Below are 26186 nucleotides of genomic sequence, written 5' to 3'. Positions count from 1 at the left end.
GACCACCCCCTTCCCTGCCCCCCGCCATTGCAAGTCTTCCATGTAATATCATGTAGATGCCTTATACAGTGGTGTGTTCCATCATTGGATCCTAATCAGTCTAGTACCCTTTTACTTTACTGCTTGAACCTGTTTATATTTCTAGCTATCGCCTTCTTATTCCCTTTGCTATCCGAAATCCTCTAGCATGTCCACTCCACTTATTGCCTCATTTCTTATCTGTCCTACTCTCTTCTTAGCATTTTACTAGATTTCTTTTTCACCCTACCACTTGCTGAAAATGTTTTTTGAGAGATCGCCTTTGCTAATCTTGTTAAATAATTGAATGGTTGCCTCTTAGCTTTTATGTTGAATGTCTCTCTTTGGTATGGCAATGATGCAATAGAAATAATATTGAAAACTTGATTTTAGTCTTGATCTGCCACCCACAGCTGACTGTGAAACCTCTGATAAGTTATAAAACATCAAAAAACTGACCAAGATTAAATACTGTACACATATGAAAAAACGTATTATTAGTGGCCACCCATCTCTCCTTGAAACCTCGTTTTTATTAAATTCTGCAATACTGACTTGTCCTGTTTTTCATTATTGCCCTTGCTAGCTTTTCCTCATCCAGCCACCTTACCATTGGCCTATCCCAAGACACTTGTTTTGCATATGTTTGAGGAGCTCATCCGTTTCAATTAAAGATTAATCTCACTAAAACACAGATGACTTATATATCTTACCTAAAACCTCCAAGAAATCCCTGTTACAATAACATAAATATATTTTCTTCCAACTAGGATTCCAAGCCCTCTGTCTTATGCCCCAAACTATATTTCCAGTTCTATCTGCCACAATTCCTTGTGTGCCAAACACTTGCAATTCTCATGGACCCATCCCCTGCTACTTCTGTGCTTTTGTTTCTGTTATTTTCTCAGTTTCTTCTCCTATCTCTCATCCTCTGCTTAAATACTATGCTCTCCTGAATAATTGAAATTTAACGGAATCTTTCTTGATCTGTACTTTTTCTCCTGTGCTTTCAACCTAGGCTTTGTGCTATAATTAACTGCCATCCCAAATAAGCTCTTGAAGTCAGGGAGACTGTTTCAGCATTTTTTTTAACGGGGTCTAAGTAGAAAGGGTATAATTCAGTATCTAATATATATAGTAGCAAATGATGAAATAGTCAAAATGAGTATTCTGAATTATTTTAATTCATTATAGGAAGATTTATTTTTTTCACTGGGCTTAAACCTTTTGAAAATTTAAAATTCTAAACAAAGTTAACATTTACCAAATTAACTTAGATTTTAGTATTAACACCATGAATTAATTAACATAACCAGTGGGTCATTGATTTTTAAAAAAAAAAATTTTTTTTAATAACAGCTATATTGAGATATAATTCACATACAAAAATTCACCATTTTACCTGATACAATTCATGGATTTTTAGTATATTCACAGAGCTATACAACCATCTCCACTACCTAATTTTAGAACATTTTAATCACCCCCCAAAGAAACCCCATATGCATTAGCAATCACTCTTCGTTTTCACCTTATATGAACCATAGGCAGTCACTAATTTAGTAATACAAGCAAAAAGAAAATGTGCAAGCCTTACATTTCTCTCCCAGGGCTGGGCTACATTAAGTAAGGTACAACTTGCTGGGAAATGCATATCTGTTTTTCCAAAATTTGTGGTAGATAGAATCCATGGCATTTAAAGTTTGCTATTACTGGATTCCTTGCTATCCAAAATAGAAATTTGTCTAAATGTCATAGAATAAGCAGCCATTTATTAGACTTCTCCTATTTAATTTTGTAAAGAACTATTCCCAACCCTCCTACAGACTAAGCAATCAAAGCTATTTGAGAAATAATAAATAAATATATATGAAGGCGATTTCACCCATTGCACAATAACCATGTCTTAGACCTGTAATATCTAAAGAGTATAGAAATAGTTCTCTAAATTGCAAGTGGTTACTACCTATTTCTTGAGCCCAAAATACTTTTAACTTGAGGTTCTTTGGCTCTAAGGCAATATGTGAATGGGACCCAGCTTTTGTACAAATAAAAGTCAAATATTCATGGGCATAAATCCAAAGCTTTCATTCAATTTTATAAAGAGTTTATCACAGCCCAGTTGGTGTGGCTCAGTGGTTGGATGTCAGCCTATGAACCAGAAGGTCACAGTTTGATTCTCGGTCAGGGCACATGCCCGGTTGCAGGCTTAATCTGCAGGGCAGCTGATCAGTGATTCTCTCTCATCATTGATGTTTCTATCTCTCTCTCTGATAAAAATTACACATATTAAAAAATAAAAGCTTATAACACACAAAAAAAAGCTAAAGATCAGTTTTTCTGAGAAGAGGAACAATCATAAATTACTAGGAAAAAATGCTTGGGCTTATTTTGTATCACTGATGGAGGTTTAAGCCTATACAATTAAAACAACAACATTTAAACTAACAGTTATCACTAAGCTAAGATCTTATGAACAATATTCTTTTTTAAAAACTAATATAGTGACAGTCAAAATAATGGATTACATCAATAGGATTAATTATGTATTATATAGCAGTTATTTCTCAAACTGTGATCCTCAGATTACCGTCTAAGGATTCATATGGAGTGCTTGTGAGGAGGTAGATTCCCGGACCCACTCCAGACCTCTGCAGTCAGAATCCCTGGATTGGAACCCAGGACTCTGAATTTTTAACCAGGATCCCAGATGGTGGTGATGTCGCCCATGTCTGGAAAGTGCTTATAGAACATAATAAATGGGAACGCTCTTGAATGTTTTTGGCAAACCTTCCCTACCCAATTCATGGAGTTGTATAACAATACCAGTACATTGTGACAAACACTGAGTATTTGTCAGACCCCTTGTAAGAAGCTTTCTCTAACTTATCTCTAGTCCTTCAAATTGTTCTATAAGAAAGTAGATTTTATGATCTATAATTTATGGATGAAGAAATTAGGGCCCAATGAAATTGAATCACTTGCTACACAGAGGTCTGGTTGGCTCCAAAGTCTGTCTTTCTCTCTGTTGAGCAGCTTCTTACTCTAACCACTTCACTGGTTCCCCATTGTAAGAAATATTTTTCATATGAGTCCAACAGCCCTAGTCAGCACCCATCAAAATCCATGGTCATCAACACAATTAGAGATTTATAATGAACAAAGTATAACGCATGAGCCTCTCTCGCTAAGCACAGCTGTCTGACACTTTTCTAAAAGAAGCTTCCAGAGGTAACACTTTACAGGCAGGAATAGTGTGACAATGAGAAAATTGCTTCCAGTTATTATAATTTAACAAGCAGAGAATATAAAGGAAAACCAAAAAGTGACCCTAAAACCAGTCTGTACCATTACCCCCCCCAAAAAAAAAGGAAAAAGGAAATAAAAACGTCAAAAGAGAAAACATCTCTGTGTAACCTATAAAAGAGCTAGAGATGATAGGTTTGTTGGGCTTTTTAAAAACATGAGTTTTGATAAGAATTGTGCCTCACAGAGATGGCTCTGAAATGTGTGCCACAGCACTTGGATTAAGCTTCATTTCATTCAGTACTTTCACTGGGCACCGGCAATGAAATTATTCAATTTAAAAATATCCCAACAAACATCTCTGTTTTATAGACTTTTACTTGAAAAGAGATCAAACCTTTTGCCAATATAGTAAGTATAACATAAACGATTCCTGCAATTTTGAGAGTGACAATAAAACACATTTTATAGTTATTACTCTAGTTGTATTTTAAAAAATAAGTTTGCATTTCAGTTATGTATGAAGTCTTCAGATTATGAAATTTAACTGGACTTTTAAGAAGGCTTAATTACAATAATGATGATTTCTTTTAAAATATCTTCACAGATTATTTCTTTTTGAGGAAAAGGATCGTAATTATTAATTAATTATTTAAGAGAAAATGACTACTCATTTGTATGATGCTCAAAACCAATACTCTGGGAAATCGGAAGCCAGGAATTTCCCCTGGGTCTGTTGTGGCTGAGCCTCTCAGCTGGCGTATAATGGCTGTTCCTTGTGGTCCCATTGGAAGCTGTGTTCTCAGTAGGCAGCTATAGCAAATAATTTGTTAAATGAATGGGCTGTTACTGGACGTTTATAATTACACTGAAACTTTAGAGACGATTAGATGATGCTACCCAGGATCAATACTGTGTTTGAGAACATGGTGAAGAATGAATGGTAGATGTCTTTTGTGAGAATAGTGCATGGGCTCCTTTAAGGCATTAAAAAAACATCGTATTAGAACATGTTTCAAAGGGAATTTTATTTAAGGACAGAGAAGCTTGTAACTTTCTTCTGAAGTTAAAGGTTCTTCTCTTTTGTTCTAGCAGCAGTTATGTGTGTGTGTTTTTAATGAATAATTTAGTAGAAATCTGTATTCCAGATTTTAGTGTTAAAGTTGTATCGGGATCTCATGAATCCATCTATGCTTTATTGTGATGGCTTTCAGTCCATTTCTGAGGCGATTGCTGAAATTATCTTCTGTTAGACCAGGTTCTCATCATCCCACTGCCAACCCCAGTGTAATCACTAGGAGATCTCAAAGAACCAGTGAGAGTAGTTTAAGGTCTTGAAGCAGACTTGCTGTGCACAGGGGAAATATATGCAGTTCCTGCTAACTAGGTAGAGCCCCCAAAAACATGAGGCAAAGAGAAAGTCAGAAATGGCTTCCAGTCTCGTATTTTAAACTATTTTTTCTCCTCTTTTCTTTAGCTGCATGAGTTTGCTTTTAGCTGAATGAGTCTGTTTGGTATTGCATTAAAAAATAGGATAACCCGATGCATGAGTTTGCTTTTAGCTGAATGAGTCTGTTTGGTTTTGCATTAAAAAATAGGATAGCCCGGTCAGAGTGGCTCAGTGTTTGAGCATTGACCTATGAACCAGGAGGTCAGGGTACATGCCCGGGTTGCAGGCTCGATCCTCAGTAGGGGGCATGCAGGAGGCAGCCAATCAATGATTCTCTCTCATTATTGATGTTTATATCTCTTGCTCCCTCTCCCTTCCCCTCTGAAATCAATAGAAATATATTTTTTAAAAAATAGGTTAGATGTGAGATAGAAACTAAAATCATAAATAAATTAAGCAAAGCAAAACAAAAGCACTGTACTGTAGGATCTGTACTCCCTCACTAAGAAGGTACTTGCCAAATCCCCTGCTTATAGTGAAGTAATGCCAGTCACTCAATGGAGGAGGCACACACAGAGCAGGCTGTTGGCCCTCATTGCTGGGAGATCCCAGAGAGATGGGGGCAGTCCTGGGAGTGAGGGAGAGTAGCCCCATGTGTGGAGTTCGATCACTCTAAGACCCCAAATGGGATGTAACTGCTGGGAGCCACACACACAAAATAATACATTTTTTAAGTCGCAATAATTGTTTAAACACTGTTCATTGGCCCAGAGTAGCTCTAAAAACCATTCTCCAAGTATGAGGGTGAAACCCTACCTCTGAAGCAAACATCTGTCTCTGCAAATACCAAAGGTGGTTGACTAGTCCCAGGGGAGGCCAGGGGAGGCCAGAGGAACCCAAGCAAGGCGACAGCCCTCACATGCCTTTGGAACAACAGTAATTAGAGCAGCTGGAATATTTGCAACTTCATTGGCTTACTTGCTGTTTTTGTTGTTGTTATTGTTGTTTTTTAGTTTAGATTTTAATCTCATTTTCATATGTTTTTGTATAAATCAGGCACATGTGGCTTGATTATAGACCTGAAGTGGCTACTAGGAGCTTCAGATAAAAGCCTTTTGGGACCTGCAATGCTGGCTTCTGTCCCTCCCTCCCTGGGCCCCTCCTGCGCTGATTTCTGCACTCTTCCCTCCTCCATTCCCACTGCTGTGTGCTTAAATTGAAGCCAATTAAATAAAGCATAATAATAGAGTACCATTCTGAAAAGAGCACAAAGAAGGGGAATTGCATGGCCACCATGGCTACTGACAGAATAATTAGAAGCAAGGGAAAACATTTTAAAGGGCTCCCCAGCAGACATCTGCCGCCTCCTTTGCCTCCTATTGATAGGGAGGCAAGCTTTTTTCTTTATTTCTTTATTTTTTTATTTTATTTTATTTTATTTTTAGTTATCAGTATCTCTCTATGCCAAGTCCTCCCCTTTGGTTTGATGAAATCTTAATGATACATCCTTGTGTATCTTAATATTTCTAAACTACTAATGGGAGAATTATTGGATTATGTATGCATGAATATTGTTATGGAATTTCCAGAACACCTGGGAGCATTAAAATAGTGGATCCAGATATATTTCAAGGCTAGTGTTTACTTTGATATATCCTCTCAGCCAGCAAGTAATACTCTCCATCAACTAAGAAATCGTCACTCCTTAAAATGGGTCACTACTGGCAGTTTCTTTAGTAATAAAATGCTGGCTGCCACTGTTAAGAAAATAACTTGGGGAGGAACAGAGATATTTCAAATTCGCCTTCAGAAGGGGGAGGGTGGGCGTTAGCTCAGTCCTCACTGCCCTAATTAAGTTATCACTTGTTGCCTCCCGGACAATATGCAGCAAAAGATGAAGGACCTGAGTCAGCTGGAGATCACCCTTAATTGTAAACTCTTCCCCAGTGAGTTGATGAAATCCTTGTGCTTCTAGAGCCTTCAGCTCTTCGGGCTAAAAGTAGATTTGCTAGAATTTCATTTTTCCGGTCAGATGACTGCAGCACAGCGTGTTTCCCCCTCTCTGATGGAGTCCTCTTTTCTGTGTGCTCACCTTTTCAAATTCTCCCGCAGACAGGAACGTCATCCTCACAGAGTGTGGGAGCTCAGGCAGAGAACATCCCCCGTCGGCTGAATTCTGACTTCTTTAGACCACAGCTGGAATGTGAGTGCTCACATTGACCTCAGAAACAGCCTGGTGCCCTGTCACCCCGGTTCAGCTAAATGCCTTCTCCCTGAAATCTCTGTATTCCCTGCAGGCTGACAGATGGCGCCCAGCAGGTGAACTTGGGGCTATGAGCGAACGAGATGCTTTCTTTCTCTGGCACAATCCTTCTCAAAGCAGTCCCATGTCCTAAGAACTTACAAAAGGTATTTAGCTGCTAAGCAAAACCGAAGAGAGGAGTCGAAGCTAAGAAACCATGCACTGGCATGAACTTTGCTGAAGTTAATACATAGTCTCTTCACAAGGGTAGAGAGTAGTGCCCCATGGGGAAGAAACACAATTTGAAGGCTGATATTGACATACCGTGATTTTCCACAATTGCCAAAGCACTTTTCTACAGATGGTTTTATTTCATTCTTGCAGCACTCTGTAAGGGAAATCTCACTAATAATCTCTGTTTTCCTAGTGATAATACTGAAGCTGCAAAAAGTTGGAAGGTCTGCCCAATAGTTTACTGCCAGAAGGTGATGCGCCAGGATTCCAACACAGCTTCCATATCCAAAGTTTTTGTTATTTGTTTTTCAAAGATCTGACTTAATCAAATTATAGTCAGAATGGTTAGGGAAATAAAGTGTTATCATTCTTTCATATATTCATTCATTGAACCTTTACTAACCACTCACTTTCAAATCAGGGAAACAGTAAGCCAGGTAGATAAGGTGATTCACTGCTTGGAGTAGAAGAGTTCATGTACACAAAACTAAAGCCTCAGCACACTTTTCCATTTCCTGTAGTACCTAACCTTAATTTTTTATTCATTTGATGAATAGTTACTGAACAAGTACCACCAGGCAGGGAGTGTAGCAGTAAACACAAAAGAAAATGGCCCTGCCTTTCTAGAGTTTACAGATTAGTTAAGGTGGGGAAGATAAGAAACAAACAACTAAATAATACACAGTGCTGCTTATGGTATAGGGCAGTGGTCGGCAAACTGCGGCTTGCGAGCCACATGCAGCTCTTTGGCCCCTTGAGTGTGGCTCTTCCACAAAATACCAAGTGCGGGCGCGCACATACAGTGCAATTGAAACTTCGTGGCCCAGGTGCAGAAGTCGGTATTTTGTGGAAGAGCCACACTCAAGGGGCCAAAGAGCCATATGTGGCTCACGAGCCACAGTTTGCCGACCACTAGGGAATTAGTAATAGGAGTAAAAATTGCTAACACTTCTTGAGAAAATTTGATAACATGGCCAGCCTTATTTGAAATGCACTGCCAACTCTTATATGGCTTAACATCTTTTGCCTTTCATTTGTATTTATTTTTTAATCCAAAATACTATGAAACAAAGAATTCACATATTTGATAAAAACCAATGGCTTCTAGGATTGGAATAAATTAGTAAAAAAAGGTTAGGGATGTGAATTACTTTCCATTTCAATGAGCCTTAATTAACAATACAAGGTAGTTCATATGAACGCCAAATAAGTGCTTGAAACAAAAATCATATGCCAGTGGACAGAGAGACGTTTCTAGAGGTAGTTGGCGGGACTTCATTGGGAAAAGAGCTTCAATTCAACTAAAAGCTGACAAACCTAGGAGGGAATGGAGGGAGGGTTGGAGGAGGAGACAGGAGAGAGGAAGCGAAGAAAGAAATAGAAAGAAGGGGACTTTGCAGAAGAAGAAAAGAAAAATATGAGGATGAAATGAAAAAGGCAATTCATAGGTCTACAAAAGAACTCGCCAAATAACCTGTGAGGGTTTGTGATGGTATAGAAAGTTGGGGATAAAATTGAAAAAGTAGGGGGCAGTCATGGTATAGAAGTCCTTGATTTTGGCCTCGAAATTTGATTTTTTTTTCATTCAGATAAGTTTTGTGACATCCTTATTGTGCCTCTCCTCAATTTCTTCTCCTTGTACTACACGAATCTGCATTAACTTATCCTCCTATTTTAAAAGTGGTCAGTATTTGTATGAAAATTAGAAGCAAATGAGCAGATGGCCTTCCATCAAGCAAAGAAGTGTTATTTTTTTTATATATATATTCTGAATCTGAGCAGAAAACAGCAGTGTAATATATAAATAAGCAAAAACACTGACACATGTGCCTCTTTGCTGCCCAAGATTCTCTGTTTGCAGTGCCAATTCATTTATACAATAAAATATACATTTATTTATATTTATCTATATATTTTTAAAAATATGTTTTTACTGATTTCAGAGAAAGGAAGGGAGAGAGATAGAAACATCAATGATGAGAAAATCATTGATTGATCAGCTGCCTCCTGCCCCCCTCAACCCCCCTACTGGGGATCCAGCCCACAACCCAGGCATGTGCCCTGACCTAGAATCAAACTGTGACCTCCTGGTTCATGGGTCAACACTCAAAAGCTGAGCCACACCGGCCAGACCATATTTATGTTTTCAGAGTCAGTATGTATTAACAATTTAGCAAAATAAGATTTTAGCTGATATCAACATGTATTATTTCTTTTCAACTCTTTTCAAAAAGTAAGTTTTTAAGCATGACCCTAATGTACTATCTGACATATCATGTCCCACTCTTGCAATCAAGATTTTTATTGTTCAACAAATCTCTATTTACCCTGCCTCTCTCTCCATCCCTTGCATTTAGGCAGAGTCATGTGGTTAGTTGAGCCCAGTGGGCTGTGAGAGGAGGTGATGTGTGTCAATCTGTGTTAAAGCATTTGAGATCCAGTGCACAGCCTCCCTCCTACTGCAGTAATCCTGAGGCTCTGAGTTGAGCCACAAGAAGACTATATCCCAATTGCTGGGTCACTGCATGGGAGAAAGAAAGGTGGGCTGGAGAATTACCCTGCTCATATCAGGATTTGTATGAACAGGATATAAACCATTTTTATATAAAGACTCTGAGGCTTAAACCTGACTTTTCTGACTAATTCAATCCTTTATCTTTCACTGTTTCTATCCTTCTTTACTGCCTTGAACTATATGGAGATGCTTTGAACAAAGACTGGATTATTTGTGCTAAATCGGCTTAACGCAGTCTGCTAGTCCTTGGCAATAGCCTGAAGTAGCAGGTTTGGGGATGAAATGGGAAAACTCAACCTCACCTAGACTCTCTGAACAACTTGAGATCATATGTTTTGAATAGGGCTTTTGTTAAGCGTCCTTAACTCTTTCAAATGTATATTTTGAAGCATGTTTCCTTGGCAAGAAACATAATGTTCTCCTGAAAAGAAACCCCAAGAAAGAAATATCTCTGTTCAGCTGTCGGTGGTTTTGGCTCATGGTGACTTTCAGCTACTAATAAATAAGTAGTGATCACGAGCTGCTTCTAAACCTATTGCGGAATAGAAATGGTTTAGCAGCATGTTCAACCAGATGATTTTATGTTGGCCACCGCTCTAGTTAAGATTGTTTGGGTGGTGGATATTTTCCCGAGTATCAGCAATTCAGTTCTCAGTAGTTGAAGTCTTGTTGTTCTGGACAAGTGCACTGAATTACACGAACTGTTCAAAGCCTTGCAGAGCAGATTGATAGAGGACGTAGAGAACAACATTATTATTGTTTATTTGAGAGCTCATCAAGTAGGCTAATGCTAGCCAATGAAGTTAAGTGCAGCTCTTCAGAATTCCAGCAACTTCAAGCATCTGTTTAGCTTATCTGACAAAGTCTATCAAAACATGAAAAATGTCCAAATGTTTCAAAGGTTAATGAAAAGTATATCCTGTCCCTGTCAATCTAGGGAAGATTTTGTCTTGACTTTGTTGCTTAATGAATTAAACAAAAACCATGCGTTAGCAATATTTTCTTCACAAGATTCTAAAATAAATGTATCATTCTAACTTTAATGCCATAGGCATCATATATCTTGCAATTAAACATGCCAACATCCAAACATGTATTATAGGCAACCTAATTTCATCATATACACACCTTATTTATCTGAGTAATCAGCTAATAAAACTGATCATGTATAGATAAACAAGTGTTTATCTTGGGTTCCTTATTGACTGATTTATTCCAGGAATTTGTGATGCCGCTGCGCATCCTATTCTCTATCATGTGTAGGCTAGCCCTTAAATATAGTTGTTAACCATTGGACTTTATCAGGTGTTGTCAGTCATGATTGTCAACAATGTTTGGACCTAGCTCTAAGAGGTTCTGGAAGGTAACCAAGCAAACCTGATAGAAAAATGGAGTAGATATCAGAGGCAGAACTACAGCTGAGTCAACTTCGATGTGTTCAAGAAGCTGGATATGCTGAGTGATAAATGTGCTTAGTATTTCTAGAAAATTGAAAGTTGCCATTCTTGAAATACCATTTCTCAGAGGAGTCACAAAGCCTTTATGTTTGAAAAGTTAAAGATCTAAAATCAACCTTAGGGTTATAAAGAATTGGTATATTGCTGAAAGGTTAGCCACTTTCTAGCGGTGTCATGCTGGGAAGGGCACTTAAAGTCTTGGCCTCGGTTTTCTCATCTGTTAACTAGGAATAACAATAGTTGCCTGTCTTAGAGGGTGATAGTGAGGAATAAACAAGCTAATATATAGATGAAGTGCTGCAAATAGTTTCTAGCACATAATAAATGCTGTGTAAATGTTTGCTAATATTGTTTCAGGGATGCTATAATCACTCTATATAATGTAACAAATACTAAAGCTGTGCCAAAGAATGCTCTCAATGAAAACTGTGTTAAAGTAAGTTAATCCTTTTTATATGGGATAAAAATATTACTTCTAACAGCACTGTATTAATTTAAGATGACGATTCAGTTTTATGTGCCTGATGAAATAGGCCATAAGTGCTTTTTAAAAATAAATCCCAGATGGCATTTATCTCTTTATCATAAGATAAAGTCTAGAAAAATAGATAGTCATTTTCATTTTATAACAACCAAAGACACACAAAGATCAGGATGATGGATAAATGGGCCATTATTGTTATGACTAACTGGGTACCATTTATTTTTTAACAATCTTCTCATTCTTTGCCCAATAATTTCTAAATTCTGTTGGAAAGAAATTCACTTTTAAGTGTTTAAGGCTGAAGTTTTACTTTCATTTATATATAACTATTGAGTTAATATTAGAAAGACTGTGAAAGACAGGATATTATTTTAAAATATTGTTTTAATATTACTCAAATGATGAACATGTTCTTTGATAATAGGTGTCGCTGAATGTTTTCTGTAAAGGGCCAGGTAGTCAGTATTTGGGGTGTACATAAATATATAAAGGGCCATAGAGTCTCTGTCACAACCACTCACTCTGACAGTGCAGCAGGAAGGCAGCCACAGGCAACACGGAAACAAGGGGATGTGGTTGGTGTGCCAATGAACTGTATTTAAAGAAACAGGCAGCAGGAAGATGGATCTAATCTATGGCCCATGTTTGCTGACCCCTGTTCTATAGATTTGATTTGATTTTTTCTTAATTTTACTAGGGTAAATGATACATGCACACATATGTAATCTGTACTTGCACACTTATCTACATGGGTGAATGTGGACTTGAAAATCATGAAGATGAAGTACAAAAAATATGCATATTAAGGAATTTAAGGAAAATAAGGAATTTAAAGAGGATACAAAGCATGACATTTTATTCAGCATTCATTGACTAAGTACCCAAAGTACCTTTTTATTAGAACAAGGTCTATCATTTTATTTGTTTTTTAAAATCACCCTACAAGATTTAACTTGCTTTTAATCAAAACTATTCTTAAAATTCTTTAGTCTTCAGTTATTACATATTGTGTTACATAAATATATGTCATATGTACATTTATAAATATACTAGAGGCCCGGTGCACGAATTTCATGCACTGGGGGGAGGAGGGTGTCCCTCAGCCCAGCCTGCAGCCTCTCCAATCTGGGACATCCCTCTCACAATCTGGGACTGCTGGCTCCCAACTGCTCACCTGCCTGCCTGCCTGATTGCCCCTAATTACCCCCTAACCACTCCCCTGCCAGCCTGATCGCCCCCAACTGCCCACCCCTGCCGCATCGGTCACCCCCAGCTGCCCTCCCCTGCTGGCCTGGTCGCCCCTAACTGCCCTCCCCTGTAGGCCTGGTCTCCCCCAACTGCTCTCCCTCCCCTGCCAGCCTGGTTGCCCCCAACTGCCCTCCCCTGCTGGTCTGATCGCCCACAACTGCCCTCCCCTTCAGGCCATCTTGTGGCGGACATCTTGTGACCACGTGGGGGTGGCCATCTTGTGCGAGGGCATGATGGTAAATTTGCATATAACCTCTTTATTATATAGGATGATGTCATTTAAAAATATATTCCAAATTCGAGGACCACTGAACTAGAGTAAATGGAAAAAACAAAAATAGGAAAAACAAACAGGAAAAATAAAACTTTGTTCGGAGGTCTGGGTAGTCAATTATTTTTTCTAAACTAGCTATCAAATTATTTGAAGAAATTGAGAATTCCACTGTTTCTTCATGCCTATAGAATATTTTTTATTTTTAAAAAATGTTAAGCCTTTCTACCTTTAATATGCATTAACAGACTTGTTCTCCACTGTACATCACATGTGATGGCTTACAGATCAAATGAGATAATTACATGTAAAAGCACTTAATAGAGGACCTGAGCCAGTCAGTGTTTGTTATTTTTTCATCGAACCCTTGCCTGCTCATATCCATATGCACACTGTTCTCGGAAAGGTCATGGAGAAGAACAGAGCCACCTGCTTCTTGTCTTTTCAAGTTTACATTTCCTACTGGAAGAAGAATTAATAGCTCTCAATCTCATTTTGAGTCTTAGGGTTCATTCTTGAGGTCATGGAGAAGAACAGAGCCACCTGCTTCTTGTCTTCAAGTTTACATGTCCTACTGGAAGAAGAATTAATAGCTATCAATCTCATTTTGAGTCTTAGGGTTCATTCTTGTACAGCAACATCTTTCCTGAGGATATGATGGGGTCCACCCTATCAGGGGTGAAATCATACAGGCCCTGATGAAAACACGTGGAGATACTTAGATTTAGACACCCATTGTAAGACAGCAGGACTTCAAACTGGGCCTAAACTCTGCCCCTTGCATTTAAGGACAATTATTTATGTATGGTTCGCCCTTTGTAGTCTTCTCTGTAGATAAAGATGATTACACCTGAATGGCTTATGAGGGACAAAACAAGCCCAGTGCCTTCTAGTAATTGTTTTTTTCTAGGCACCACATTAGTAGGAAGTATTCTGTATTGTTCTAGTGGAATTTCTAAGCAGAAGTAATAATCTACAATGACTTTTAGGATTCTGTATGTCAAAATAATTTTAGTACCTTTAGAGAAAATTTAATTCATTGTTAAGAAAAAAAAAGTCCTCTCCATCCTATGCTAGGGAGAGTCAATACAAACTGGGCAGGAGGCCCAGTCCTTTAAAGCTAACTGGATATAATTAACAATCTACCAGGATAAATACATTCTCTTGGGAGAGAATACAAAGGCCTACAATTTATTAGCTGAAAACAACTTAAACTTTATTTTTCCTTGGATATAATATATATGTAGCTTCACTGGAGTGAAGCTGAAAAGCAAGAAAAAGTTTGCAACAATTAGCATTTTCACTGCTCTTTTCCATACCACTGAAAGAGTACCTAATAGATTGTAAATATTCAATGTTATGACTATAAAGAGCCACCCTGGAATTTATCTCTTGGTCTCTTAGTTACCCAATATAAAAAGAGAAAGACACAAGTTGAATTTGGTGTCTATTTACATGATGTAATTAAGTGTACATGGATCAGAGAGTAAATTATTGATTTTTTTTTTTACAGAAAGAAGCCAGAACCTATTATTAACCCTTTGAGAACACAACGTAACAATCTTTACCATTTTACTACTTCCTTGAATAGGTAAGCCTCATCACAATTGTGAAAAATAACTATTAACTATATTTTTAAATATCTTTTTAAAATGAATATAAATTCATTTTGATAAGGGAGAAATACACATGAATTCTACAGTTAATACAATTAGGATCATCAAAACAACACTTAATGTTTTGAATGATTTAATAGTAAACAGATGAAAAGATATTTTTCTGAAATGAGGATTAAACTAAGCTTCACTTCTGCTATGACTACCAATACCAGTGGTATTTTATCAACATTTACTATGTGCCAGACTTGGTCCTATATGACTTACTTTGCATAACTTAAATCATTTATTCCTTACAACAAACAACCCTGTGAGTAAATGACAGGGATCATCCCCATTTTATAAATTAGAGGCATGAGACAAGAGAGAGAGGAGGCAGGCACCTGTAATTCACCCAAGGTGGTATACTAGTACATGGGTCTGGGAGCAGCCGACACTGGAAAGAACACCAACCCCAGCTGCTGTTGTAGGAGTAGTTTCACGTTGTGACAGAAAAGTCTAGCAATCAGGTCCACCTATGTTTTGAGTTGGTTCTATTTGAATTTATAAAAGAAAAAAATATATAATGAATTTACTGAAAAAGCCACAGTAGGCAAACATTTATTTCAGGTTTGTATTTGTTACTTTATAATTGTTGCATGAGTAAATAAAGAAATGTATACACTTAGCTCAGTTTACAAGCAGAAATAATATTTTTCTTTATTTTACATCTTTCTTTAAACTCAAAATTCCTATAATAAAAGGAGAATAATATTACAGAAAGAATGATTTTTTTATTCTAGGAAATGAATAATGCATTTTAATCTAATTTCTTTTTATTAGAGGTACTGAATATCCCATCTTAAGTTGGCCACAGCAATATATGCTGTATTGCTTTTATTTCTTTATTATTTTATTTTTAATCAAGAAAAAATACAAAATTTTCAAAGAGAAATATAGAAAATTTATAATAAATAATCTAAGTATAAGTCCCATGGATTAAGCCAATGCTAACAGTCAGCTTTATTCAAATCTTTTTTAAGTTTATAATTTCATTACAGTCGATATACACTATTATATTAGTTTCAGGTATGCAACACAGTGATTAGACATTTATATACCTTATGGAGTGATCACCACATATGATGTTCAAATCTTTTCTAAAGAAATAAACCATCACCGAAAGAGCAAAAACTCTCCCTGCTCCCTTTCCTTTCTTCCTAAAAGGTGCACAGTCTTGAAGATGATGTAACCTTCTCTTTGTCTGTTTGATACTTGAATGACATGTGCATGAAACAATATGCCATATGATTGTTTACATCTTAAGAGTTTACATAAATGGCATCATACTCTAGATATTCTTTTGCAGCTTGCCTTCACCTAACATTATATTGAGAGTTCCATCCATTTTGATATAGGAAGATCTGGTTGACTCATTCTGTCAGCAAGTTGGTTCATTTTAATGTTTCAATCATGTGGTGCATAGTACTAATTTAATATTACTTTTAAATGACGTTCAGCATCTTGAAGATGGTTTAAGCATGGCTATCAAAGCATGTTCAGGAATCCAAAGTTCTTAATACATGATGCCATGACAGTTGGGTTTATGTTTCTTTTTTTTTGCTCATTAGAAAAGCCCGCCTTTTTTTATCAGCTATAATGATCTTGCTAATTAATGGGACTCATGATTCACTGATTTTGTCATAACACAATAACTGAAATATGATTTATTTCCCCATAGGTGAAATATTGACTATTCCTAAAAACAAAATACTACCTTTGAAATTAAAAGATACTTAAAAGAAAAAGTCTTCTTTGCCCCATGTTAATAGCTTATATTCTTTTCAAAAATCATGGGAGAAAGAACCTTTTTTTAAAAAATGATTTTTCCTAATTTTCTCAAACACACTTAATTCTAGAATTTATTTAAGGTAAAATAAATGTCAATAAACAGTAGTAATATTTATAGATATAGAATCTTTCATATATTTGTAGGGGAGAAAGAAGAGATAAACTAACATTTGCTGGGCAAATATTAGTAAGTGCAAAGTATTATGTAAGCCTCACAGGTCAGAAGTGCATGGCAATTTTGCAGATGAGGAAATCGAGGCCCAAATATGTCTGGTAAGTTACTCAAGATCAGATGCTAATTGCAGAGCCTGAAGTCAAACTCATTGCTCTCAGACTCCAACGTTACAATGCCGACCAGAAAAGAATTGGGAGCACCTAACCTATTTGACACAAAACTATCAGTTTAATTCATTCCACCAAAATTTATTTGGATTCTTTTAAGTAAGTTGAGAAGGCTGATGTTAGAAAAACAAAGAAAACACAATATCTACCTACAGTGAGAAAACAGGCCATTGGGAAGAGCAGTGATTCATTCAGTGATACCATAAATGTGACTATTTCATTAGATACCTCTATTTTGCTTTGTTATCTTGACATCGTTTAGCTTTGCAATCATTGAACCGTGCCAATTAGATTAAATCGAATGGGATAACAGGAATGAAAATGCTTTATAAAAGTCTTTGCAGTTATTTGCTAATATTACTAATTATTCTGTAAAATTTAGAATTAAAAATTTCAAACCTAATACATTTAACCTGTTTACACTATCAGTCTCTTGGTCTTTTGGCTTCCTCCTCTTTTTCAGACTTCCTAGGTATCAGTTTGGGTGGAAAGAAGAGAGAAGACTTCATATTAAAATTGCTACCAAGAAGAGAAACCAGATGAGGTTACAGTGCACGAAAGAGTAATAGAAACGGTTTTTCCATGTTCTGGAATTTTCAAGCATTGATACCCCATTTAAATTCAGGACTTAAAACGAAAACCAGCCCTGGCTAGTGTGGCTCAGTTGGTTGGGTGTTGCCCCGTGCACCAAAAGGTTGCTGGTTCAATCCCTGGTCAGGAGGCAGCCAATTGATGTTTCTTTTTTTTTTATTATTGCTTAAAGTATTATTACAAAGAGTATTACATATGTCTCTTTTTTTTTCTCCCCTTGACCTTCCCCTAGCCTCCCATACCCCCCAGTGTCTTATGTCCATTGGTTATGCTTATATGCATGCATACAAGTCCTTCGGTTGATCTCTTACCCACCCCACCCCCAACCATTAATGGGACTCTTGTTCTGCCCATAACAATCAGAATCATTCCCACACTCCTCTAAATGTAAAAAATTGATATATCATCATCTTTTGGGCACAGAAGCCCCCTGTAAACATTATAGAGTAGTAAACAGCCCTGACAATTGGTCTCATTCCACTGTCTATTAGAGGCATATTATTTAACTTGCTTAAGCCTCATAGCACCAAGATCATGCCTGTCCAGAATTTGCTGTTTCTCATGATCTCTGCCTATATCATTGGAATCCACTCTCTTACCTTGACTCCTGCAGTAGCCTCCTGTGCTTAGTCTTTCTGACCTCTCATCTGTTGTTCACTTAGTGTGGCCTTTACTAGATCTTAATCCATTGACAGGACTCTTTTTTTAGATTGTTTTATTGCTTAAAGTATTACAAAGAGTTTTATATATGTCTCCTTTTTTTTTCTCCCCTTGACCTTCCCCTAGCCTCCCATACCCCCCAGTGTCTTATGTCCATTGGTTATGCTTATATGCATGCATACAAGTCCTTCGGTTGATCTCTTACCCACCCCACCCCCAACCATTAATGGGACTCTTGTTCTGCCCATAACAATCAGAATCATTCCCACACTCATACTGTGATCCAGCAAGATGCTATATAACCCATCTTCTAGCTCCCTGATATCATCTCAATATTCTCTCCTCCCACTGAGAGGAGAGACTGTGTGACATTCTGAGCTGTGTGTAGAGTAGTGTCTTTATCTTGATGGACCCTCACTTGTTGAAGGACCGAATGAGTATGCAAGGGTTAATCTGGAATGATGCTCAGCACACAGTATCTTTAATGCACATCAGTGATGGCTGTTGCCCTTTTGAAGGTTTCTTCAGTTTGTCTTAATGGAGTGCAGCAATTCTGAAATGCTAACAAGCTTTCATGGATGTTTTTGACACGTCATATTACAGCATTATGACAAAACTTTATTCTACTAATATGTAATCTTGAATCTTAATAGTACCTAGCCTCCCATACCCCCCAGTGTCTTGTGTCCATTGGTTATGCTTATATGCATGCATACAAGTCCTTCGGTTGATCTCTTACCCACCCCGCCAACCATTGATGGGACTCTTGTTCTGCCCATAACAGTCAGAATCATTCCCACACTTATACTGTGATCCAGCAAGATGCTATATAACCCATCTTCTAGCTCCCTGATATCATCTCAATATTCTCTCCTCCCACTGAGAGGAGAGACTGTGTGACATTCTGAGCTGTGTGTAGAGTAGTGTCTTTATCTTGATGGACCCTCACTTGTTGAAGGACCGAATGAGTATGCAAGGGTTAATCTGGAATGATGCTCAGCACACAGTATCTTTAATGCACATCAGTGATGGCTGTTGCCCTTTTGAAGGTTTCTTCAGTTTGTCTTAATGGAGTGCAGCAATTCTGAAATGCTAACAAGCTTTCATGGATGTTTTTGACACGTCATTTTACAGCATTATGACAAAACTTTATTCTAATATGTAATCTTGAATCTTAATAGACCAAAAACACAGAGACAAATTAGGGACAAATTAGAATGAGAAAACCATTTTAAAAGATCAAAAATATTTATTTTATTATTCCATGCAGATCTTCTATCTATACAACAAGATTTGGTACACCCTGACATTGCTTAGATTTTGCTTTATTTTCAGAATATATTTGTATTTTTCATCATTTATAAGATGGCGAAGTCTAGCCTTTAGACAATTTTCTATAAAATAGGATGATTTTTTGTTTTATTTTTTCAATATTCCTTAGGAGCAGCACTGGATGAGTGTTTACATTGTTGAGAACATTTGGCAAGAGAAAGACAAACAGTAGGACCACAGTACCCCAATGACTAAGGAAAAGAGAAAGAAAATGTATTGTCACCATGCTCTCCGAAAATAAAATACCTTGATTTGTGCTGATTACTGTCTCATCAGCATTCAGCTCTGGTCCATGGCACTCTATGTGAACAATTTTAAAGGCACATTTAACATTCTAAAAATAGATTCTATTGGTAAATTAGAATGTCAGATGGCCCCTTTATGAAAGCCTACCCTAATCTGTCCTGTCAGTCCGCAGGCATATCCAGACCTCAGACTGTTCTGGCTCTTGGTGAGCAAGAACCTGTTCCAGGGGTGAGGTTCTGAAGAGGGGTGTCTCATGGTTAACTAGAGACAGAAAGAGGGAGAATTGCCCACATACTCCAGCAGGAGTTAAAATAACAATAACAGTTCTCCTACTTAACAGGCTGACTCAGAAGCACATTCTACTGACTTTTCGGCAGTTCCGAGCAGATTGTTTGGGCTGCAATTCTGCAGGCAGAGGTGGGCACCACCTGCTGCAAAGGCTGTAGTTCTTGTTAGGAGGGTGCTGTTAGTAAGTCTTGCCTTTTAACAGTTGGGCCAAACGGAGATAGGAAAAGACAAAAATTTGGTGCTGATGAGTGCTGCCTTGTTCTAATACCTAGAATAACAGAATGGTGTTCTAGGAATGGATATTATGCGTTTAGTTCAGGGGTGGGCAAACTTTTTGACTCGAGGGCCTATTTCAATAGTTTTATTCATTTCAAACATTTTAACAAGAAGAATGTAAACACTAATTATTATAATTTGAAACTTCAAAAAATGGAGGAATCATAGCACAATAACATACCTTATATTGAAGATGGCAAAGGCTCTGATACTGTGCTCTCCAGGGGCGTGTCTCCCTACATCACCACGATAACGTGTCTACCCATTCCCAGGGTGATGTCGGGAGACGCGTCCGAGGGCATTACAAGGAGCCTCTGGAAGATTGAGAGGTTGTTCCTTCTACTGAATGGGCGGATGTAAATCCGCCCACTCAGAAGAAGGAGCTGCGGCCGTGTTTCCCGACGTTGCCATGTTAACACTGCTGCTGGTGAAGGAGCGGAGGGGAGAGCAAGAGAACCCTCCGCTCTTTCGGCTCCGCGGGCCGGATAGAACAGCTGAACGGGCCGGATCTGGCCCGAGGGCCGTAGTTTGCCCACGGCTGGTTTAGTTCTTTTACTGGCCATGAGTATAAATCACTTAGTGTGGGAGGTCTTGTAAGTTAAATCTCGCTGGATGTTTGCCTTCAGAAAATTCTGTACACCAGTTGTGGCAGCCTTATCTCAGTCAATTAGGAAAGGCCTTGAAGCCAATTAGAAGTCTGGTTTTTGCTTAAGTAGAAGGAGAAAAATTATTATGTGGTTACTGAGTTACCTCATCCTACAAAGGCTGGGCACTCTTACTCCTTCAGCCCAGCCTCCCGTACATTTACCTGTACCCTTCACTGGCCTTGGGCGAGTATGCTTTATCCTGATTCTTATAACCCGACTCCTGCATGCTGGCATCATATGGTCTTTCATATACATCAGATCATTTATTTTTGCTACTTAAAATTTTCCTGTAGTACAAAGGTCCGAACTCATTAAAGGCCTTTCAAAACAGGGCTCCAAACAACCATTTCTGGACAACCTCAAATCCCTCCCACTTATTCAACTGCCTTTCCTTCATTCTGACCACAGCAATTCGAATGTCATTTCTTCTATGAAGGTCTCTTCTCCAGTCCTCAAATGGTAGTAATTGTTCCTTTGGGGGAGAAGGGGCTTTCATTGTCTTTTAAACATCCCTAGATGACCAAAAAATCATCTCGGTGTATAATTATTTTCACCTCTGCTTTTGTCCTCAGCTCTGTGAAGTCTTCAAAGGCAAAAGTTCTGTCTTTTCTATATTTGTGCCTCCAGAACCATGTTATTAGATTTGAAAGAAAAATAATATTTTTAAAAATGTTTATAGTTCATAACAATAATACGTAATGAGTAGATATGATTGAAAGTGTAAGTGGTAAATAAATGAGGAATTGAGGAGGTGAAAAAGAAATGAGCAGTAGCCCTATGTAGCATATTTACAAAATAGGTTTTATGGTGGTGGTTTTATTTTTATTATATTTTTGTCATTTCTTTTGTATGTGTGGTTGTTTGTTTGTTTTGGATAGGGAAAAAAGACTATGCTTTTACTTAGGAAGTAAGGGAAGGAAGAAGCCGACACTGTGAGACCACAAAGGGATATTTAAGGAAAAGAAGCTTTGGAGGAGGCAGGAAACAATATGTTAAAGAGCAAATAGAGAGACTAATATTAATAAAAATGAGGGCCCCCTATTCCTCTAAAGAAAAGCTATTCATTGGGGAGAGTTACTTAAATTGGTTTTATTTAACCCTATTACTTCTATTAGTCTGATCCTTTTAAAAAAATGTCATTATACTTTTCTTCAAACCAAGTATATAAGTTAGGATTGGCTAGCTGCTAAAACAAATAGATCCAGAAATGTGTTGAAACTTTATTTCTGGCTCATTGAACTGTCTGGATGAGTATGTGGGTTGGGAGGCTGTCTGTCCTCTTCATAGTCAACCAGGGATCCCAAATTCTTCCATTTGTGTCTTTACTTTGTCATTTTCTTCATCCAGCTAGTAGGAGGGCAAAGAGCAAAGAGAAGCACATGGGAGTTGTATAGAGCCAAATCTAGAAGCGAACTTACCACTTCTGTTCACATTTCATTGTTTGGAACTGAGCCACATGACCACACCTGCTATGTGCTCAGGAAAAAGGTGAAAGATTTCGGCAAACTGCTAGCAGTCTCTGTTATACCAAGGCAAAAACCTGTCTACAGAATTAATGTATTTGACATTTGGATCAAATAGTTCCAGCCCTGGTAGAGTAGATACCAATTACACCATAGAGATAGAACTGTAAATTATAATTTCAGTGTCACATTAAAATAGTGAATATATTTGATACATCAGTTTATCAAAGTTAATTCTTACAGTAAGACTCAAATAAGATATTTTTAAAACCCTTCTTATAGAAATATGCATTATGTCCAGAAGGATAATAACAAAATAAATTATAGTGCCTAGTACTGCTTATTTTTCTTCAAGAACTTCTTGCTAAATGAATCAATCAATTAATAGATGTAGAAAGCTTCATTAGGAAAAAATAAGTATTTGTACTTTCATGAATTTCCAAAATTCATCATAAAAAGACATGAATTAGGATGATCTAAATTCATTTTGAACTGAAGGATGTGCCCTTTTAAAGAAAAATAACATGTAAAGGTAAAATAATGAGCAAAGATTTTGAAAAAACATGATGTTTTGGTGAACTTACGAATATTCATCTGTAGGCCTCACATCATATTTTGCATTTGCTCTCTGCTGTTTGTTCAGATGGTGGTAACGCTGCTATTTTTTTTTGGAGGGTAACAGTTCATTTGATTGTTTTATATGTATAGCGTATTGTGTCAGTGTTGAGTCAAAGCCATTCCACCAGCTAAATCTTCTACAAAATAAACTTTGCTGCTAAATAAATGTCACAGTTTCAGTTTTCTGTGACTGCAGAATGCTTGGGTTTTTGTGAAAATACTGCATTGCAGTGAGTGTATGATCAACTGTTTTTTCCTTGAAGGTTAAAACTCCTTTCTTTTTGAGAGTAAGCAGCAATTTAATCAAGTTTTCATGGCATCCAAGAGCATTTTAAAATGAATGTACCCCAATAAAACTGGCCTCTTCTGCAAGTGTATACGAAAAGGCAGTTAGATGCGTCAGCCTGTGGGAACAGAATGGAGAATGAACCTGAGGCTGAGACCTTAAAGCGTCTCTGTCAGATCTTTCTTCCTGAGAAGTATAATGACTTACTTGAACCTGCCAATTCCTGCGATTAATTTTTACTCTTTTTTTCCTCACCCACCCTCTGCACTTTCTTGTAATGAATTTCAAGGACTCCAGTCATACCATGTGCACAGTAATTACTACAGAAGGCAGTTTGATTCTGAGACAGCTGAGTCTCTGTAAGAGAAATTTAGAATTTACTAAAGCACATACTTTAGTGAGGGGGTGCAAAGGCTTGAGTCATTTAAAAGCATTTTGAACGGGCTCTAGGAAAGATCCGGTAGTAATCAATCCTGAGTAAAGAGCAGAGGGCAAAACAATCAAAAAGACCCTTTTCCAAGACGAATTGCTGTGGTACCAGAAAGTTCTTGCTACTGGGAAGCAGTGTGTAAGCCTTTTTGTTTTGGTTGGTGTATTCCTTTGTGGCATATGTTTACAACTGGAGTGGGTCTTATTTTTGGAACCTAAGAACTCTAAAGCAAACTTTTAAAATCAAGAGGAATTGAAACATATATAGCAACATAAGGTAATATAACACATTACGCATGCACGCACGGATATAATATATATAAAATATCAATGGATCATTTAATTACACACTGTAAAAGTGTTATTTGAATGGAACACGAGGACCAGGAAATTATTTCTTCAGTGAAGCTCTGTAGGGAAATGCCATACTGGTGGATAATTTATATATAATTTTCTCACTGGGGAGTTGAGTAATAGTAGTGTACAGTTTAAAATATTTGTATATAGAGAATACATAGGAAATCCTTCTGCTTTATATTTTTCACGATGGTTTAAATCATGACAAGCCTATCCTGCGACTCTTGATTTTGGCACTCAGAATGTACCGACTTCTAATCCTCTCAGCACCCCGGTGAGCAGCGCTGCCAGCATCTCTGGGCCGGCCAGTGGAGGGGCTTCCTGAACTCTGTTTCCGGTCTTGCCCTGCTGTGCTCTGCTTTTCACACAGCACCATATGGTCTTTCAAACAATTATTACCACTTGCTCAGAATCCTGAAAGGGTTTCTCATCATACTTTTCCCCAGTTTCATTGACATATAATCGACATATAACACTGTATATGTTTAAGGTGTACAGTGTGTTGATTTGATGCACTTATATATTACTAAGTGACCACCACCATAGCATTTGCTAACACCTCCATCATGTCACATAATTACCGTTTCTTTTTTGTGCTGCGAACATTTAGATCTACTCTGTTACCAACTTACAAGTATACAAATACTGTTAAATATAATCATCTGTACATTGGATCCCCAAAATTTACTGGTCTTAAAACTGTACCCTTGACCAACATCTCCCTATTTCACCCCTTCCCATCATACTCAGAAATAAATCCAAACACATGACCTGGCTCTGCTTAGCTTTCATAGCACTCTTCTTTATCTCACTTCAAGTCAGACATAAACACATCAAGCTCATTCCCACCCCAGAACCTTTACACCTAAAGCACATATTTCCTTCCTGGAACATTCTAACCCCAGTTCTTTGTATAGCTAGCACCCTCCACATCATTTGAGTCTTGCTTCTGAGCTTACCTCCTTGAAGATGCTTCCCTGAACACCCTATTGAAAATAGTGCCTTTCTCATGCCTTGCGAGCTTCTTCTCATTTTAAATTTTATATTAAATATATTAAATATTAAATTTAATACTTTAATATTAAATAATACATTTTATGTATCTTAATGAAGTGCTTGGTTCCTGTATGATTACCTCATCAAAATGCAACTTTTATGAGGATAGGAATTTTGTATGATCTGTGGCACATTGAGAGACTTCCCTGTGTCTCAAAATAAATATCTCATATCTTTCCCTCATTACCAATCCCACTACTACTGTAATTCAAATTCTTATATGCTTTCTCATCAGTTATAACATTATTGTCCATCTGCACACCTTTCCTGTTTCTGATCATAACCTTCTACAGCTCTTTCTCTGGTTCATCTTGTTATTTATCTGCTCAATGTTTCCCAGAAATATTTCATTAATAATGATAAAATTTATACTACACAGCCTGACAAATGAGATATTCATCATCTGGACACTTGCCTCTCTGGAGTATTTTCCACTACTCCTGTTTTGTTGTTGTTGTTTGTTTGTTTTTTAAATATGTTTTTATTGATTTTAGAGAGAGAGGAAGGGAGAGGGATAGAGAGATAGAAGCATCAATGACAGAGAAACATCGATCGGCTGCCTCCTGCACACCCCCTACTGGGATAGAGCCCGCAACCCAGACATGCGCCCTGACCAGGAATCGAACCAGGGACCTCTTGGTTCATGGGTCAGTGCTCAACCACTGACCCACACTGTCCAGGCACTACTCCTGTTTTGGACATTCTGAAACATCTTGATGTTTCCAGTTCTCTTATACCCCCATGTCTATTGTGTGTGTGTGTGTGTGTGTGTGTGTGTGTGTGTGTATAAAATTATGCCCTTGTCCACCATGAATGCCCTTCAAGACTGAAAGCAAGGTTTGCCATTCTGAAGTCTCCCATGAATTTTCTCATTTTATAGGAACTTCCATAGAATCCCTTTATACTTCTATTAAAGTATTTATAGTATTGTCACCTAACTAAATTTATAATTAAACTAGAGGCCCGGTGCACAAAAATTTGTGCACTGGTGGTGGGGGGTGTCCCTCAGCCCCACTTGTGCCCTCTCACAGTCTGGGACCCCTC

At 37.6% G+C, this 26186-nt stretch overlaps 1 protein-coding gene and 1 long non-coding RNA gene across 14 annotated transcripts in view; one reads left to right on the top strand and one right to left on the bottom strand.

Annotated features, from left to right (window-relative positions):
• MAP2 (microtubule-associated protein 2) overlaps nucleotides 1-26186 on the top strand; it is a 172174-nt gene that overhangs the window by 74203 nt on the left and 71785 nt on the right. For 12 of the 13 annotated variants that reach the window (XM_014546060.1, XM_005874199.2, XM_014546059.1 and 9 more), the window contains exon 3: nucleotides 14619-14696. The gene's annotated coding sequence lies outside the window, so the exon portion shown is untranslated. Of the gene's footprint in view, nucleotides 1-6951; nucleotides 7064-14618; nucleotides 14697-26186 lie in introns of those variants that run through there. The other variant, XM_014546061.1, reaches the window with a different exon arrangement.
• LOC106727463 overlaps nucleotides 20359-26186 on the bottom strand; it is a 16853-nt gene continuing 11025 nt past the window's right edge. The window contains exons 2-3 of the long non-coding RNA XR_001363658.1: nucleotides 25554-25561; nucleotides 20359-20824 (exon numbers count right to left, since the gene is read on the bottom strand). This is a non-coding gene — a long non-coding RNA (uncharacterized LOC106727463). The remainder of the gene's footprint in view (nucleotides 20825-25553; nucleotides 25562-26186) is intronic.

Source organism: Myotis brandtii, unplaced genomic scaffold (assembly GCF_000412655.1).
Source record: "Myotis brandtii unplaced genomic scaffold, ASM41265v1 scaffold43, whole genome shotgun sequence".
In the NCBI taxonomy this organism is placed as follows: domain Eukaryota; kingdom Metazoa; phylum Chordata; class Mammalia; order Chiroptera; family Vespertilionidae; genus Myotis; species Myotis brandtii.
This window is presented reverse-complemented; position numbering and strand designations above follow the sequence as displayed.